Source organism: Thermobia domestica, chromosome 18, assembly GCF_964235325.1.
Source record: "Thermobia domestica chromosome 18, izTheDome1.hap1.1, whole genome shotgun sequence".
NCBI lineage: Eukaryota > Metazoa > Arthropoda > Insecta > Zygentoma > Lepismatidae > Thermobia > Thermobia domestica.
Genome location: NC_137471.1, coordinates 142,861,472 through 142,877,150, shown reverse-complemented (window position 1 = coordinate 142,877,150; position 15,679 = coordinate 142,861,472).

The window sequence follows — 15,679 nt, the reverse complement described above, 5'->3', positions numbered from 1 at the left end:
ATCTTATACAACACAAGTGGAACATTCAATACCAAACATGGAGAAAAATTTAGACAAAATTAATAAATGGATGAATAATAATGGACTAGAACTAAACTGGAATAAAACAAAATTCATTATTTTCTCCAGGAAAAGGAATTTACAACAACATCAATTGACCTACCATGATAATAAATTGAAATCAGAAAATCATATAAAATATTTGGGTATATTATTAGATCGGAAATTAAATTGGAAATTACAACTACAATCACTGAGTAAAGAACATATGAAATATTTAAGTTTAATTAAATGTCTATCATCAAAGCGATGGGGAATTAATCCATTCACGCTATTACCAATACTACATCAAGGATATATTTCGAAAATTTCATATGGTAGTATATTTTATAACAAGTCTGGTTTATATTATAAATGCTTAGAACAATCAATATATAATTTAACAAAAATAATATTTTCACAACCGTCATTCTGCCCAAAAATGGCATTATTAAAGGAATCAGAATATACTCCATTACCAATATTATTTTCTATGTTGGCATCAAAATTTCTATTAAAAGCATTTGGCAAAACAAAATCACCTATTATTACCAAACTTCAACAGTTAGAAATATTACTTAAGAAACGAAATCTTCCTTACACTCGTAATTATCCATGGATAATTCAGGCTTATCTAAATTTTAAAATATTAAACACGAGGGTACATAAAGTTCCATCTCTTCCATGCTTTGTCTGGAAATATAAGGTTAATACAACACAAATAGCAGTGATGAAACCGACTTATATCTCGGTATCAAACGAAGATCTAAAAGAAAAAATTTATCAACATCTATGGAAAGAATTTAAACAAAAATTTGATGAAGATGCAACATTCATATATACAGACGCATCAAAATACAATAATATCAATGTAGGAGCAGCAATATATATACCATCCAGTACAACAACACTCAAGTATAAGTTACCCATTAATACAACAATTTTTGAAGGAGAAGCATTTGCCATCCGGCAAGCATTATTATACATCAAAAAATATAAAATAGAAAAATCTGTTATCTGCTCAGATTCGTTAAGTGTGCTGACAGCATTAATCTCTATTCACTGGAACAACTCTACAACCTGGAGCACCCTGAACATTAAATATTTATATCGTAACATGACTGAAAATAATTATAAAATTTATTTCACTTTTATTAAGGCTCATGTTAATATTGAAGTAAATAGTAATATTATAGATAAAGCGGCGAAAACAGCATGTATAGAAGGACAACCAACGGATATAAAACTATCATCCAGAAATTATTTTAATCTCATCAAAGAATATCATAAGGACGAGTTAAACAAATGGTATGACAAACAACAACCACTACCTGGTGAATTTTATTGGTTAATTACTACTCCTCTTCAAAATTCAATGAAACAAAATATTAAAACATGGACTCGACGAGAAATTATAATTTACTACCGACTTATTTTTGGAACAGCGCTATCACCTTTAAAATTATATCAAATAAGAAAAAAACCCACATATCATTGTTGGTGCGATAAAGGAATAGGAACTATTAATCATATTATTTTTGAATGTGAATTGTTTCAATCTCTACGATCCCAGCTATTAAAGCAGTTATATTTTTATCTCGGATATGCACCTTTCTCCTATAAATACATATTAGCAACTAACAACTGGCAACCAATCAAAGCACTAGTAACTTTTTTTGTAAAATCTGATATAAATATTTAAAAAAAAAAATCACTACATAATATTACTAATGGATCATATGAAATACAGCGAAGTAATATGCAACAACAAAAATACTAGAAAATATTTTTATTCATCTTTTTACTAACCCAGATATAAATCACGACACAGGAAAACCTGACAAACATTGCATTCATAGTGGAAATAGATCATTAGAAACAGCAAATCAAAATGGGAAATATATTGCTTTATTGAAAGTTTATACTATTTGTGGTTTATAAATTATTTTTGGAAAATGAATAACGAATTTATTCCACATTTATAGCATATACTGGTGAAAAACCTGGTGCGCCCATAGAACACTGATAATAGTGAACAAGACAAGACAAGACAAGAGTAAAATATTTTGTCAGAAATTTATTATAAATGATTAAGATATGGTAAATAAAAAAAACAGTAGTATATGTATATATATATTAATTTTTATAGAAATGATATCAAAAACATAAATTTTAAATTAAACCTAGTACATATAAAAAAAATAGTTTAAGTGCAAGGAGATGAGAAAGCACACTTCGATAAAAGTAAACACGCTATAATATAGGTTGTAATTTAACATATATTTATATTTAAATGCATTGACAAAAGAATAAAGGGAAATCAAGTGACAATCAGCAAAGTAAAACTGAAAACAACAGGGGAAAGGTAAATCTTAAAGTGCAAATGGTCCTAGCACTAAACAGTAGGGAGGGAGGGATGTTATATTATGCAAGTAAGTAAATAGTGCAAAGAGAATGTAAAATATATTAAGCATATTTAAAAAAAAAACTCTAATTGAAGAAAATCACTCTAATTTGGTGTACGGGCTAACTAGCTAACCAAAGAAGATAGAAGATGGGGGAGGGGAATAAAAAAAAACTGTGAAAGGGTTTCAACTCTCAATCCTCGAAAAAGAAAAACTTGAGGTGTTTTAAGTCTCAAGTGACCGAAGAATACAGGTTTATAGCGACCTGGGCTCGCTTGTGAGGGTGGAGAGAGTAGAACGAAAGACCATCACCACTGCTATATCTAACTAAACACGGACTAATTCGAAGAACTGTAGCAATATGTGATAATAACTGTAGTTTATAAGCTTGTAGTCCAGGAAATACCAGCGTAAAATAATCAGCAAACTGTCCGTAAAATAAAAAAAATACATCCATTTTTCTGCAATATGCTGGGAACAAATTCAAATTCTGCATCCATAATATCACTGTTAACAGAAGGTAGCGTAAAATCGAAGAAAACATATCGTAGTAGTCCAAACACAATGTCCAGTATATCATTATCCAAGTAGTAGATTTTATCTCGAGGATGGCGAAATCCAAATTGAAAGGTTATGTTGTATAACACAAATTTTATATTCACATATAAACAGTGCGTAAATAAATTAGTTATTTTGTTCCCCAAAAAGTATACACCAAAACCACCAAAAACATAAATATTTGTATATTTCCGTAGATTCACTCAATTTGTAATCGTCCTGTAGAATCATTAATCGTTCATTTACTGTCTGTAGCAAATATCATATTTTAACACAGTTGTAAATATTGTCCATGTAAATAACACAACTAACTAACTTCTTCGTCGCAAAATAATATATTCACCATACTAAGTTTCACATTAACTATAATAAAGTATTAGTTCCGTAGAATTGTTCTTAAGGTATTTCTTCACTTTTCTGGTAGCAAACTAGTATACGTGGAACAAAATCCAAAATTGTCCGTCAACGAAACAATACAATGTCGTCATAGGTCATAAAAGTTACTAAATTCAATACTTCATAATAATTTTCACTAACTTTTGTTATTCTTTCCTCCTTTTTCTTTTAAACGCAAAATATAGTGCAAAAAAATAAATAAAATATATGCATATATGTACATTTATATATATAATTCCTTAAAATCCACCACAAAATATAAAATATACATAGTAAAATCCACATATGCATAAGAGAGAATTAAATAATCAACAAAAAACAATAAAATAGATTGAACTATAATAAATAAAAGCAAAATGTTAAAACCGGTTAATAATACGTAGTATAATCATTCAAATATGACACAGACATAGGAATATTGGAAGATGATCGTGCATTTTCGGTGTTAGAAGTAGCAGGGGGAGGAGGGGGTGGCAAGCTTGAAGCACGAACAAGGTGAGGGTTTCTTCGAACAACAACACGTCGTTTGTACAGCTTAAACAGTAAGAAAAGGGCCAATAAAAGTAAAGTAATCTCAATAATGTGGACTACAATCCATAAAACGTCTTGATCCAATGAAATATTTTCAGCTCTTGCACTACGAAAGCACAATGCACATAAGAAAAATCCTTGACGATTTAATAGATAAGCTACCGCGATAGACAAAATAACATTCCATATCATAAGGAAAATTGGAATAAAATTTTCTCTATAATATATAGGCTTATAAGGTACAATAGGAGCCACAGAATAACTTGAAATGTTTAAATGGGGCACAGAAAATCTCCAATTAAGGTTCAATAAATTTGAGGAGTTAAAAACTTCATGAGACTTAAATCGTTGATTTAAATGAATAAAATTATTAGAAGCGAGAAATGCAGGGAACAAATGGAGAACTGTTGGGGAAACAGCATTAGGTTGAAAACATGGGAATACAGCTTTAGCAAACAGGTGGGCGTTTACTTTTAAAAGCATGTTGCAAGGTAGCGAAATCAAAAGAGAACCAAATCTTGCTTTTTCTGAAATGTCCATTAAAGTTGTATTAGCACCAGTAATCAATTGTACAGTAGAAGGTGGGTGAGTAAGAACATACGTGTGTGGTTTCAATTCCAAAAGTTGAGACTGCGTATTATCTCGGCATACATATGAACACGTAGAAATAATGTCATGAACTGTAGTTCCGAAAAACCCATTAAATATGCAACGTGCTAACTGTGAGGATACAGCTATATGAGAAGGAATTTTGCACAAGTTAGAAACTTGGAGATTACAATATAGCAAGTCCGAACCAACTAAAGGTAGGGCCAAAACTTGTGATTGAAACACAACATAACTTGGTTCCAAGTTAATAGAGCAAGTCTGATTGTGGTAGCCGAAAGGTATCGCTTTAACAGAATACAACTTAAACAAAATGTCACGTTCTCTAAGAGGTACTTTAAGTTGAGCATAAATGTAAGTATCAGTGATTGTGCAGGATAATAATTTCACAGAGTAATACACATCAATATCAGAAGACGGTATCGCAAGTACCATTCGATGGGTAAACAAAGATTCTTCCAATAAACGTAACTGGGCTTCCAACACATCGTAGGGAACTAAAGTTGGGTCTAATTTTCCCAAGCGGCAACTTTGAACAGCTGTTTCATATTTTTGTAATTCTACCATCTTTAAAATATGCATAGCTAATTGATATATCTCGCCCAAAAGCGAAAAAAGTTGAAGTTGATTTCTATCAGAAAGGCTTTGCAATGATTTAGCTAAAATTTTGGATTGGTCAAGTAGCGTTTTCGAAAATACTTCCATCTTTTGAAAATTCTGGCCTAATTTTGATTGAAATTTTAAGAGTTCCGTAGAAGCATTATGAATATAAATAGAATTATGTAATAATTGCTGACGAAGCTGTAAAACAGTTTCTTCCAATTTATCCTGCTTTTTCTGATAGGATGATAATTGACCTTGCGTAGCTACACCACAACAATAGGAGAAAAGATTTCCTACAAATCCTAATAAAGCACGTTTAGAACGAGAACCTTCCTTATGCCTATACGGTTCGTTGATAGTCAACAAGTTATTTGCTAGGTGAGAATGTAGGGCATCCAAAGATGAGGCTAGACTACACGTCTGTATCGGGTAAGAGGAATTATCGGCACAATGTAAATCTTTAAACATAGATGAAGCAGGAATAGCCTGCGGAAATTCAAAACTTACATTAAAAAAAAGTGGGGCTGAGTGTTGATAAAGAACTTGCCCATGCAGTTCATTAAAATAGAATCCATTCGATATGGATACCTCTAAGTTTGATGAAACATATGCTACAAAGAAGCACAGGATCATCTGAAAGTATAATATAAAGAAACATACAAAATATAAAAACAAAAGAAAACTATTCCCTTAAAATTACGATAATAATACAGTATAAATGCATAATTATTAAAAAAAAAATCTGCAATGTTTTCGTTAGTGAAATAAAATACACCTGTTTAAAAAAAATACTTGGAAAAAATAAGTTTTTTTTTCAATAAACTAACATATATATGTCTCAATTCTTTATTATTATTCCCTCTCTTCACATTAAATACGTAATTATTAAGTATCGAAGTCACACTAAATAGTATCAAACAACAAGCATCCAATATAAAATATAATAAAATATAAAATCATGTCATAATTCAGGTAAAATAAATATATTAAGAATCCTAGGATTAGTCATGTCCATGAAAAATCAAAATTAGTAAAAGAAATCACAATAGGGATTTTTGAGCTCATAACTATGTAAATAATGTATTCTGAATAAGTAACAGTAGTTCAGGTAAATAAAGTATCAAAGATACAAAATCCATTTAATTGCAGATGGTGTTGGCAATTCACAAATTAGGCGTTAAGTCAAAATATGTCAAATATTAGTTCATATGCGCATATGGAAAGAAAAAAAATCCCAAATAATCAATTATGGATGGCCATTCCGTAATTGAAGGGAAAACGTCTAACAGAGATTAGATGTAAATTATCTCAGCGAGAGAAAAATAAACACATAATCTAATCAAAGCTTTTTTTTTTAACGGAGATATTCCCGTTATATGTCTTATCTAGAATAAACTAAACAGACTTATATTCAGTCATTGGAAAATAGATGGAAATATTGTCATAATAGAGATCTTTGTTGTCTTTGTCAAAAACGCAGAAAACAATTCGGTCAAAATCAGCTAAATTTTTCTCCAAAACATTACGTACTGTTGACAAAGCAATCTTCACAGCTTCAGTTTTGTCAAAATGAAATGCGCCTGTTCCTAAACATGGGATACTCAAAGTTCTATAATTGTTTTCAATAGCTCGCTGACAACAGTTAACATAACATTGACGTAAAATACGCTTATTGTTATCTCTTGGCGCACATGTAAATAAAACAATATCTGCTGGCAAATTGAAAGCAGGAGAAATTTTGACCTCACCAGGTTTCAAAGAACCCAGTTTTACACAAACTTCTCGTAATTGTGGCCCGGCTGCAAAATGCAAAGCACCGTCCACTCCTGAAAGAGGTGTTAAAGTTTCATTTGCAGCATTAACGACTGCATCACACTTCAGTGTGGCAATATTTCCATGATAAATACTAATTTTATCGTTAATTTCCTCATTACAATTATACAACGGTTTTTTAACCGGAAATTTATATTTCATTTGAGTAATAGTTGGTAACTTTAGCACGTCGACCACAGCAAAACTTTCAGTAAATGGTTCAGATTCTATTGTTAATGCAGCATGATTAGATTCATTGGGTCGTTGATCTTCCGAGTCAGGAACACAATTACTTGCACGAAACACTTCTTCTTCTTCGTTCGGTGTGACATCTGGGTAATAGGGCTTCAATCGTGTAATGGCTATCGATTCGATCTTTTCCCTGCCTTTCGAAGTTTTATATTTAACAAAATAAGAATTAGCGTTGTCCTTTCGAACAACTATTGCTGGACCAAAGAAAACTCCTGAAAATGCTCTGGCGTGGCCACGACGTCTAGTTGGATCATAAATCCACACACGTTGACCCTCATTATACGTCACTGTTGTATGATGTTTCTCGTATGACTTTTGTGATGTCCGAAACCTGTCAAATAATTTATCCTGTGCTTTCTCTCTAATATCGTGAAGAGTTATTAAACGTTCCTCGTTGGAAATATGAAAACAAGGTCCATTTATAATCGCTTGATGTTCTAAGTATGGTTCAAATCCATGAAGAAGATAAAATGGACTGTAAGACGTGGATTGATTCACGGTCACATTTTGAGAAAAATTCACAGCAGAAACATGCTCTACCCAACTTCCATGGTTCATGGGATCCACTTTCCTTTTTAACAACGCTTCCAAATTCCGGACCATAACTTCCGTAAGACCATTCGTTTGATGATAGTATGGATTTATAAAATTCATCCTTATGTCCAAAATATTGCATAATTCCTGAAATAGGGAACCAGTAAATGCCGTTGATCTGTCCAGTACAATTTCTTTACAAAGGCCAAATCGAAGTATTACGTGATTATAAAGAAAATCAGCTAAAGTTGCTGCTGTCTGGTCACCAATAGTAGCAGTAACAACATATCTTGTATTATGATCAACTGCAATTGCTAAATATTTGTGACGTAAAATATTAGCGTCTGAGTATGGCCCACTTACATCTAATCCCAGGCGATAGAAGGGGGCCACCGATGGCATCATCTGAAGAGTTCCTGGAGGCGATCCTGGGACTTTCTTGTGGCGTTGACATACTTCGCACTGGCGGCACCGGGCAGCAATAAATTTCTTCATATGAGGAAAATATACAGTTCTCAGTAACAACTGGTATGTCTTGGAAAAACCAGAATGTGACGATCCCAACGTTGAAGTGTGTGCGGAAAAAAATACTTTTTCACGAAGAGTAGCTGGAATAACAACAAGACACTGTGGGCCAGATGGACCACGATGTTTACGATAAAGAATTCCATCTTTCATTTCATAACGCAACGCATGCCGTTCCGTGGTGTAATCCTGTAGATTTTGCCCTTCTAAAAACAAAATGATATCCTTGAAATATGGGTCCTTTCGCTGTTCTTCTTTCAATGTGTCATCAATTTCGATGTGGAAAACTCGCGGATCTTCAAGATTTTTCTGTTCGTCGTCGATGTCTCGAGGCGCTAACACATTTCTTGACAAACTGTCTACCAAAGTGTTCGACTTGCCAGGAATGTGTGAAATAGTATAGTTATACTGCTCTAATTCAGCGAGAATCCGTGCAAATTTAGCCACATTTTTCGTCTGACGAAGATACGTTAAGGCTTTACAGTCGGTTCGTAAATAAAAATGTCTACCTAATAAAAAGTAGCGAAAGCGTCGAAGAGTAAAGATCAATGCAGCTAATTCAAGTTCAAAAGGATGATATTTCTCTTCATGGGGACCCACAGCACGACTACAAAACGCAATAGGAACCAATGGAGCGTCTGTTTCGTCACTTTCAGGTTGTAGGATGCATCCAGAAAATCCATGGACACTGGCATCTGTATAAACAAATACGTCTCTATGCGGGTGAAATTGCATAAGAGTTGGAGCTGAACAAATGGCATCCTTAAGCCGCTCAAATGCCTGCTGCTGGACCGCAGTCCACTTAAATGGAACATCCTTTTTAAGCAGTTTTTGTAAATCTTCAGTTAAAGTTGAAAACTTGTCTATATAATTTCGCACAAAAGAACACAGTCCTAAAAAACTCTTCAGTTGTTTCTGAGTTCTCGGGCGCTTGTAATTTCGAATGGAATCCGTAATGCGATCAGAGATCGACACACCATGACGAGAAATAGTATGCCCAAGAAGTTCTAAAGAAAAGTGTCCTAACTTTGTTTTTTCTGGAGAAAGTTTTAGACCTCTACTTCTCAATCTCTCGAATAACTTTCGGGTGGTTTCAATAACTTCATGAATCGTATCCGATCCCCACACTATGTCATCAAGATAATAATACACGGAATATTTCCCCAAACCAGCAAGCGTTAACTTCATCAGATCGTTCAAAGCAGCTGGGGAAGTAATGCACCCTTGTGGTAACGAACGAAAACAATACTGCTGGTCACCAGGAATCGAAAATGCAGTATATAATTGACTTTTTTCAGTCAATTTCACTTGAAAAAAACCGCTCGAGAGGTCACTAATATTTATATACTTTTTCCCACTAGAACGTACCAAAATGTCTTGAATAGGTGGCACGGGAAAGACGGTGGGTACAATACAAGAGTTCAACTGTCTAAGATCAGCAATAAATCTATAAGATCCATTTTTCTTACGAACTAAAATGATTGGGCTGTTGTAAGGGCTACTACATTTTTTAATAACCTTTTGTTTAAGTAACTGCTGCACTTGTTCATTAACAGCTTCACGTAAATGATACGGAATAGTGTATTGACGGACGTTTATTGGCTGGTCAGTTTTTAGTTGAATTTCATGCTCATAGTCGCGGGCTTGAGAGAAATCGTCCGGGGACCAACTAAAAACATCTTTAAATTCCGTTATTAGATCATAAAAACGTTGTTTTTCACTATCTGACAGTTCAGGATTCACATTTACTCTAGTACAGTCAAACTGATCACTTTTAGTTGGTTGAGGACCATTTTCAAGCGTAAGGTTAGTACACAAATGTTCTTCCCTATCTTCTACCGCATTACCTAAGATCTTATTGCGCCATAAAAGAAATCGCTTCTTGGTGGGGTTAGTTACCCAAATATGTGAATTAATACTATCCACATATGACTCTTGCACTAACAAATTAACAGTACTTGCTAAAAACTTGTTAGGTTGCAACCAATTTCTAGAACCCACTAAATCAAAACATTTGGTGACTGGAACACATGTTTTTGTACGGGGTGGCAACCAAACGGAAGACAAAACCTTAAAAACTGGTGTGATTAAAGTTGCAAATTCATGAGACACATAATTAACATGAGGAGAAGTTGGCAACGTTGATGGCGGAATTTTTCCGAACCTTGTAACTTCTAAAGTCAAATCATTCTGATCTAAATTAGCCTTGTGTGCAAGCAAAAAATCCTGTCCAAGAAGTGGAGGATGTGTATACGTAGGAACCACTCTAAATGGATGACAAAAAATATGCGATCCCAACCGGAATCGAACTAGAGCTATCTTATTAACTGACAAAGTGTTCCCCGTAACTCCTTTTAAAAATGAACGCGTGCCCATTAACTTAGCATCACGTGGAACCATGTGAGAGCCTATACACGAAATCTGAGAACCAGAATCAAGAAGAATAGGGCCCTCTTGTCCACTTATAATAGCGTTAATATGTGGTAGAGTTCGTTCTATGTATATAGGGACTTTAACACGCTTAAGAGTCAATGGCCCTTCATCATCAACCCTGTGTACTAGTTTAAATTGCTCCTACAATGCTGAGCAAAATGATTCTCTTTGCCACATTTGTGACAAATTACAGGACGTCTATTGAAATTCCGTGAATTGCCACTATTATTCTGGTCACGAGACTCACTGTGTTGTGATCTCTGGCCATTCCCCCTACGAGAGGAAAAGTTACGTCTAAAGTTGTTATTATTATTATTACGTCTAAATGAGTTGCGCTGGTCAGTATGTTTTTCACTTTCATCTACTTTTAGAGTAAGCTGATTTAGCTGTTTCTGAATTGCAGCTAACTGATCTTTGTACTCTTCTCTCGGCTGTGAAGCGGAAACAGGAGAGTTCAAAGTCCGAGTCGGAACTTGAGAAGGCTGAGTTTGCACTAAATGTGTTTGTTGCACAGCTGTAGTCTCCGGAGGATTTAACTGAATCGAAGAATTTGCTAAGAATGGATTTTTCTTCATGATTTTCTCTATTGCTTTACGTTCAAGCAACACACGAGCTTTTTCTTCCTCAAGTAAATCTTGAAGCAATGCTTCCACAGTATCGTATTTCTTCTTTATTGCTAACCGCATGTATTCAGGAATAAGTCCGTCTATAATGAGCTGAATTTGTTTCGTAACCGGAGCATCTTTGTCATTACGAAGTATAAGGTTTCTCTTAGCATATACGTACGAAACTACAGATTCAGTCTCATTCTGCTCACGTGCCCTCATTTCCTGTTCCGTTAACTGAGGTAACAAAGAATTCTTAAATGCATCAAGAAACCTTTGTTTAAATTGCGCGTATGTCATATCAGGGAAGTCTGACTGTTTCGAAAGTGTGTCAAACCAATAACTCGCAGGACCTTTCATCAAAGAACCTAAAATCCACTTCTTTTTCAAATCCGACCAGTTATTCACCTGGGCTAATATTTCAAAATGATCAACATATCTCTCTACATCATCGCCTATCCGCCCATAAAATGGTTCTGGCCTGAGAATATGTGACAAAACCCCTATGTTATCCGTCTGTCCACCTTCAGCCATGTCTGATTGAAACACACCGTCACTATTCTGAAAAACCGAAACAGAGGGATCTTCTATACTAGATAGCGAGTGGGAAAACCGTAAATTTTCTTTAAGCTTATCTAAACACTTTCTTGTAAAATGAACACGTCCAGGAGAAGAGGAAGCAATAGGTTCAAAAAATTCAGTTATATCTAATTCATCACTAATGTTATAGCCTTCTGCAAAATGACGCAACATAAAAATATACTAATTATAAGCACAAATTAAATATAGCATATTAAAATTACTTTACACCAAACCACCAGACCAATTTCTGCTAAAATTCAATTACGTAGAGCTGCAAGGTACTACAGAGAAAGAAAAAAAAACACAGCATCAATTCCACCATGTTGCATCACCGTACATAGAGTAGGAATGCACTGAAGGCAACCTAATACAGTAAGAAAATGGTTGCCCAACAGATTGGGGATGTTGACTCCACCACCAGCTTTTATGAAAAGCTGGGAACATGAATAATTAAATTGTATAATTCTTTTATGTAATGCAAAAGATACTAAATTTTGGATGTAGCTTTAACAGGGTTAATGTTGTAATAATAAATGAAATACACAAAATACATATTTCAAAAGATGCAGCAGAATTTGGGTAGGTAGACTAGAATGTTAGGTCTTGAAGAATTGCAGTGGTTTTAAATGTAAAGTTCCTTCAATATGTCAGCTAATTACAATACCTTCAAGTATCGAAGTGTCTCCATGACGTGTCGTTTAACGATGTTTTCTCCGTCAAAATCTTACTCCCACTTCCTCGATAAACTCGGTGTTCGTGGTTTTATTCAAAGGCTGGTTTTACAAAACCCAACCCCTTTTCTTCTTCTCTCCATAAAAGGCAACAAAACTTAAATGTTCGGGAACACCCACAATCACGTTGTCTTGACGTAAAATAGAAAGTTCTAGAAGGTTTAGGACAAAAACCTCCAAAGTTCAGTACCACAAACATTACCCTCAATCAACCTCACAGGAGGTGACATCGTCCAATGTGAACTCACCAATATAGCTGATAACTAGACTTCGGAATTTTAGGCACCAAAAAGTTTAATTTTAGGCGCCTAAAATAGGTACTAAAAATAGGAAAATAGGCGCTAAAAATTAAAAATAGGCTCTAAAAATAATAGTATAAATTATTACATACCCCTTTTTATTAACATCTTTTGTTTTCAGTGAATCAGGTGATTCATTCAGTACACAACTTGCTCATTCGTAATTTTGGAAACAGTAAATTACCAACAGTTTCTCAAAGTTTTCGACTGTCAATCTCTCTCTTTTGTCTGTAAGGATCATCTTTGCTGCCGAAAACGATCTTTCCACTGAGACAGATGTTACAGGAGCATACTTAAATTTCGATACATTTTTCATTTCCACTTCGTCGGGGATGGTTTCATCCTCTCCCATCAAAACTTTCCCTATACGAGCCAACACAAGAAATCCCTCATTCTTCTTCACTACACTTTCCCACTTACACTGCACTTTTTCCCCAACTTTCCCCGTAGCACTTTGGATTTTCTTTTCGGCTTCGTTAACTACTGACACCTGTTCACTAAGTGGCTTTCCCGTAGCTTCCAACTTAGTGATCGTCGTAGGTAAGAATGAAAAATTTGACTTGATATATACAAGATCTCTTTTGAGAATGGGATCTTTGAAAAGTTCCTTCAAAACTGAAACACTTGCAATGTTTTCCACACCAGGAAGTTCGCCAACAACACCAGCAATAGCGTCCAAGTTCTCTGCGTAATACAAAGCTGCTTCAAGCCATGTTCCCCAGCGCGTTAGGACAGGTTGTGGAGGAAGAGAAATGCCAGGCAGTTTTTCTTTAAAGACAGCGATTCTCGATGGGGCTTTGCAAAAAGTTTTTTTCATGTTAGAAATGAGGGCATTGACTTGAGGAAATTCGTTCCTGATTGTTTCAGAAATTCTATGAAAAGCATGTGCTACACAGGTAACATGGATGAGGTTGGGGTAGAAAGGTTTTAGGTTCTTAAACGCAGCAATCATGTAAGAAGCTGCATCTGTGCAAAGAAGAAGAATTTTAGAATCATCCACACCACTAGGATACAGAAGTTGCAAACTTTTGTTCACGGTGTAAGCAATTGTCTGGGCACTCACTTTCTTAATTTCCTTGCTACTTAACAAGTGAGGAGTTGAAGGTCCATCTTCATCAAGTTTTCCTACAACAACATTCACTATGTATCTATTGCATGCATCAGTAGTCTCATCGACGCCTACCCAAATGCTGGAATCGCCAATATCCTTTCTGATTGTATCAAGTGTATTGTTGTATTCAGAATCCAAACACGTTTTCCTGAGTGTTGACTCACACGGTATCGATTGCTGGCACCACTTCTGTAAAAACTGTCGGAATGTTTCATTTTGAAGTGTGTTCCATGGGATGTTGGCAGCGACAAGGGCTCTAGCAAGATCCGCATTAAATGTGTTCGCAGTTCCAGATTCAGATCCAGATCCAGAAGGCTGAGTTAACTGTGTCTGTTTCTGTTGTTTCTTCGCTTTAGATTTGGCAAGATGTCCAGCACCATCAATGTGTTGCTTTAAGTGGCACTTCTTTTCCTGAGAAACCTTAAAAAAAAAAAAAAAACGCTTAGAAATATATTTTCAAATGCTTCTTACAAAACTAGTGAAGATGGTGGCGTTTTAACTTTAATTTCGGTTTCAAATTCTCTAATTTTCTTCGTGTACATTGCGACTAGTATTTTCAAACGGGTCAGTTCGGGTCAGCTTATTGTTGGACACCCTCAGTAACGGGTCGGGTCAGGTCAGCCTAACTCGGGTCACGAGTCTGGTATCGTTAGACCAACTCAGTTCACCAGTCGGGTCGGGTCAAACTATCTCGGGTGACCCGACTCGACCGGTGAACTGAGTTGGTCTAACGCTACCCGACCCGTGACCCGAGTTAGGCTGACCTGACCCGACCCGTTACTCGAGGGTGTCCAACCAAAAGTCGACCCGAACTGACCCGATTGAGAGCACTAATTGCGACAACTACCATCACTGTTTGCTTGCCTTTCTGGTCGTAATGTGCTTTTTTTTTTTTTTTTAATCGGTGAACGTTACATTATTGATTTAAAGTTGACAAAAAGGCAAACTTGTTGGTCTACCTCGTTAAAGACCAATATACCCCAGTCCCATTTCGAATCAGAACAGATCAAATAAAAGACTAATCGATGAGCATTTTACTTCAGAATAATCCCCAATTTACAGACAGAAGCAATAAAATTGTATATCAATATCTGAGAAATAATATTTAATTTTAAGCACTGTAACTAATTTAATTTTAAGCACTATATTTTATTTAATTTCGAATGCTGACACACTCCAACTTGGCAAAAATTAAAACATAATTTGGCAATATTTTGTTTGAGATTTGGATGCCAAAATAATTGCATGAAAAATTTCAAAATATCGTCCCTTTAAAATTTTCTTTAAAACTGTAATTTACAAAATTTTTAACTGATTTGAACCAAATTTTCCCCAAAATATGATTAAAATGTTTCAGTGTGAAAATCAGTGACCTGTCAAAAATTTAAAATAAGGGCCGTTTTAAAATTTCAAAAATTCAAAATTTTTGCAACTATCAACTGACAGAAACCAAAGTTAGAACGAAAATAAAGTATTAGCAATGCCTTAGTTGAGCGTGAACATCAGCATGATACAATAAATAAAATTGGCGTTTTTTAATTTTTTTTTTTTTTTGGAAATTAGTTGTCTCTTGCGGCCCTGCGACAAAAGGTGTATGGATATTCTTCATCAGGAGAGAGAGAGAGAGAGCAATCGATTAGAATTCCTTTTTTTTTTT